At 37.8% G+C, this 5,192-nt stretch overlaps 1 pseudogene; it reads left to right on the top strand.

Moving 5' to 3' along the window:
• LOC102856517 overlaps positions 1–606 on the top strand; it is a 9,540-nt pseudogene extending 8,934 nt beyond the window's left edge.
• The last annotated feature ends 4,586 nt before the right edge of the window (positions 607–5,192 follow it).

The following is a 5,192-nucleotide window of genomic DNA, read 5'->3' as shown; positions in this document are numbered from 1 at the left end:
GGAACAGATCATTAAGGAGCCTAGACTTTATGAAAAATAATGTGGCTTCAGGATTGAAGGAAGTCTCAAAAATAACTTGCATTACACAGATGACACAACTTTGCTCACAGAAACTGAGGAAGTCTTGGAGTATTTGCTGCAGAAGGCCAAGAACTGCACTTATTAATATGGATTGCACCTCTACATCAAGAAAACAAATATTCTCACCACCAAGCCAACTGGAAGAATCATGACAGATGGAGACAAAAAATGAGGTTGTTAACAATTTCATATTGCTTAGATGCACAATCAACAGTCAACAACCAACCCTCAACAACACTACTGTTATTGTTAGGTACCTTTGAGTAAAGCAATCCTATAAACAACAGATCTGAATCTGTCCTGTCCTGTGCCATCCTCACAACTCATGACATACTAGAGTCCATTGTAGCAGTCATAGTATCAATTAGCCTGGTTGAGGATCTTCCTCTCTTTTGCTGACCCTTTCTGAGTATCATGTCCCTCTCCAAGGAATAGCCCTCATAGCAGCATGCCTGAAGTATATGGGTGAATCCTCATTATCTTTGCCTTCAAAGAGCACTCTGACTGCATTTTCTTCAGGACATATTTGTTTGTTCTTTCGGCAGTCCAGGGGATATTCAATTCTCTTCTCTAACACCATAGCTCAAAGGCATAAATTTTTCTTCTGTCATCCTTATTCATTCTCCAGCTCTCATATGCACAGCAAGTGATAAGAAAGACTGTGACCTGAATCAGATGCGCCTTAGTCCTCAAACTGATATTACTCCTCAATAATTTGAAGAGGTCCCTAACTGCAGACTTTCTCAATGCAATATGTCTTCTGATTTCCTGACTGCTGATACTAAAGGTGTTAATTGTGGATCCAATTAAGATGCAGTTGTTTACAGTGTCAATATTTTCTCCATCTATCATGATATTGCTTATTGATCCAGTGGTAAAAATCTTTGCCTTCTTAACATTGAGATCCAATCCAAAATGAAGGCTACATTCTTTGATGCCCTGCAACAGTGCTACAAGTCCCCTTCACTTTCAGGCAGCAAGGTTGTCTCATTTACATACCACAGGTTATTGATGAGTCTCCCTCCAATTTGATGTCACATTCCTCTTCATACAGTCCAGATCCTCAAATAATTTTCTCAGTATACAGATTTAATAGTTATGGAGAAAGAATACAACCCTGACACATTCTTTTTAATTTTATCCCATGTAGTGTTTTCTTGCTGTTTGCACAATAGCCTTCTAGTCTAGGTATATGTTTCACATGAGCACAATTAAGTGGTCTGGGATACCCAATCTTTTCAGTGTCAGTCATAACTTGTTATGATACACACAGTCAAATTCCTTTGCATAGTCAATAAAGCATATATGGACATTCTTCTGGTATTCTCTATGTTCAGTCAGGATCCATCTGACATTAGCAATGTTATCCCTGGTGCCATGCCCATTTCTAAACTGTGCTTGAACTTCTGGAAGTTCCCTTTGTATGTACTGTTTTAGCCATTTTGAATGATCTTCAGCAGTATTTTGCTTGAATTAATGAAATCGTTCCATAGTTTCTACATTCTGTTGAATCACCTTTCTTGGGAATGGAAACAATTACGAACCTCTTCCAAACCATTAGCCAAACAGCTGTCCTCTAAATTTCCTATCATAGACTGTTTAGTACATTCAGGGCTGCATCTGTTCACTGAAACAAGTCAAGTAATATCCCATTAATTCCTGGGGCCTAATTTTTTGCCAGTGCCTTCAATGCAGCGTCCACTTCCTCCTTCATTACTATTGGCTCCTGCTCATTAGGCATTTCCTGAAATTTTTTCAATGTCAGTCAACTATTTTCTGTAGGAATCAGATTGACTACATTTGTGCAAGCAATCATTTAAGCTCAATATCAGAAGTCAAAACTAGTTCAGGAGCAGACTGTGGGTCAGACCATCAATAACTCATGTGCAAGTTCAAAATGAGACCAAAAGAAATTTTGAAAATTCACAAGAAGTAAGATATGATCTTTATTCTATCTGAATTTCAAGATCATTTTAAGAGTAAGGTTTAAACATTGAACACGGATGATAGAAGACTAGATGAGTGGAAGAATGCAAAAGGTCATTACAAAGACAGAAGGAAAAGAAAAAGCTGAAATGGATGTCAGAAGAGACTCTAAAAATTGCACTAGAGAGTCGAGAAGCCAAAACAAAGGAAAAACATGCCAAAGTAAAAGAGCTGAACAGAAGTTTTCAAAGGCCAGGTCGGGAAGACAAAGCAAAGTACTATAATGGAATGTGCACAGAAAATAAAAAGGGAAGCACTCACTCTTCATTTCTCAAACTGAGAGAACAGAAAATCAATTTAAGCCTCAAAGTGCAATATTGAAAGATGCTATGGGTAATATATTGAATGATCCAGAAATCATCAAAAGAAGATGTAGGGAATACACAGGATGACTGTACTAAAAAGAACTGACTGACTTGTGGCACTAGCAGTACAGAAATCAAAAGATGAGTTTCTTTATAAAAAGTCTGCTGTCAGGGACCATTCTAGAATGCTAAAGAGCAAAGATGTCAATCTAGAGACTAAGATGCACCTGATCAAGGTCATAGTCTTCTCAATTATTTACTATGTACTTGAGAGCTGGATAATGATTAAGGATGACAAAAGAAGAATTGATGCCTTTCAATTGTGGTTCTGGAGAAGAGTATTGAACATACATCATAGACCAACAAAGGTCTGTTCTGGAGAAAATGAAGTCAGGTTGGAGGCAAAAATTTTGACACTCCATCTGACATACTTGGTACTTTTGGCCAGGGTGGACCAAGCCCTTCAAGAAGGACATCATAATTAGAAGGTGGAGAGTCAGCACAAGAAAGGAAGCTCCTGGCTGAGATGGACTACACAGCGACTGTAGCAATGAAGCCAGATGTGTCAGAGGATGAAGTTGGCTCAGAATAGAGCAAGGTTCTGAGCTATTGTTCATGGGTTCACTGTGAGTCACAGTCAACTCAAGGGCACATAACAACAACATTTCAGAGGTATTAACATGAAAGGTATTGCAATCTGCTTCTAAAGAGTTACAACCTAGAAAACCCACAATGATTCTGAATCTACTTGATGCAAAAGGGTTTGTTTTGTTTCTGTTTTCTTTACATTCACTTTGATATTCTTTCCAGTTACATCTAAAAATGTGACCAAACAGTTTGCTTGGAGACAGGGATTTAACAGAGATAATCATAGGATGGAAATTTGTCCATGTAGACACAAAATACAAGTGCTGCCGTATCTATGCAAAAACATTGACCAAGATTTTGGGAGATTTCAAAGTAGCGATTAGGTTCTTAGTATTATGTTGCTTCTATTTACCACTGTATATCATATGAAAATAAAATATTTACAAGGTCTTTTACATGCACATTAATTATATGAAATTAGAGGCACTAATAGTGGGCTGTTAAGTGCTGATTAGACAATAATATTATGAGTTCTGGCAGGACTGGTAATAAGGAATCAGGGTTACTTCTGAAGAGAGGAGAGATCATTAAAATTTTAATTTGTTTTTCAGTAGTTCAATTATAGCATGCTTAATGTGGTGAGCATTAATCTTAAGGGATTTGTTACAGTTACAGAATTGTTTGAAGACACCTTACTTTCTTGCATTTCTTTCTCTCAAAAGAAGGGTATTTGTAAGTACTTTGAGATCCATTCTTGGCTCTCAACTGCTTGGTAATGTTTTCCTTTAATTTCTCAGATAATTTTTATTCTTTACATGCTTGGCAAGGCAACTTTAAAAGACAGGAGACCTCTTTGCGTTGTTGAACAAGAACTTTGAATTGTGGCTTTTAATTATGAGCCAGTAGATGCATACTTAATATCTCATTTAATCAATAACTATATCGTGTTCTGAGCAGTCTTCTTTCTAAAATGTTTCTCTGGGCTTCCTTGGGCCGACACCATCCCTCCCTTGTTTAACATCCTAATCATATCCATGGTTAGGTAACTCCATCATACAGACAAAGTTCCTTTGATAGACCCTCAAGTTCCTGTTCTCCGCATTCCAAGAAAATAATTGACCAGTTTAATCAACTTATTCCTTTCTGATAGAAAATAACTAATTGAAACATCTGAGAACCACGTTTTACTTCCCATATTTCACCACATATTTTAACTGCAGTTTTCTGAAAATTGCCTTGCTGAGTCTCAAAAGAAACCTAGTGATCTCAGGAATCATAGTTCCAGAAACTAATTAGACAATTACATTTGGTTTTTGAAGTTTCATTTACTAGAAACTGCTTTAGGAAATTATAATAAAAATTTCATTATACTTTTCAAGCTACCCTTACAAATCTTCTGTTCGTCTCTTTCCCTTCATTATATTTCACTTTTGCTTTAACGACTTTACAATTAACACCAATTTCATGATCTCACTCCAGAGACGTCCTTAGAAGCTCTCCTTTTAACCTCCTTTCTTTTGTATAGGGGAGATGATCATTAGTTGGTCACTCTAAGCTAGGTACAACCTGTGGCTATGAAATTAATGCAGCTTCTGGCAACCTCATTATTTTGGAGTAGAACTGTGTTCCAGATGATTCTTGGTGGCTCACTTTTAGGAAATAGAACAGTAAGAGCTTTCTTCTAGAAATCCTCAGGGTGGTTTCAAATTCCCAACATTGTGATTAGCCAACTATTGTTGTTAGGTATCATTAAATTGAATAGGACCCTGTATACAACAGACTTGAACCTCTGCCATCCTCACCATTTCTGACACAATTTAGCCCATTGCTACAGTCACCTCACAGGCAGGGGGTAATCTTTCTCTCTTTCACTGACCCTCCTTCAACCTTTCCAAGTACTGACCCCCTTTCCACCTTTCTAAAGACTTTCTTAGTAACCTGCTCAAAGTATAAGAGACAGAGTTTTGCCATCTTTACTTCCAAGAAGTATGCTGACTACATTTTTTCATATATATATATATATATATTGTTTGTTGTTATGTGCCGTCGAGTCGTTTGCGACTCATAGCGACCCGATGCACAACAGCCCTAAACCATGCTCTATCCTGCGCCAACTGCACTGTCTCTGACACACCCATCCTGATTACCCCAGTCACCGAATCAATCCATCTCATAGAGGGTCTTCCCCTCCTGCGCTGTCCCTCCACCCTCCCAAGCATGATGTCCCTCTCC

The sequence above is a fragment of the Elephantulus edwardii genome, unplaced genomic scaffold (assembly GCF_000299155.1).
Source record: "Elephantulus edwardii isolate Elephantulus edwardi_28Jun2011 unplaced genomic scaffold, EleEdw1.0 scaffold00167, whole genome shotgun sequence".
Classification (NCBI taxonomy): Eukaryota; Metazoa; Chordata; class Mammalia; order Macroscelidea; family Macroscelididae; genus Elephantulus; species Elephantulus edwardii.
This window is presented reverse-complemented; position numbering and strand designations above follow the sequence as displayed.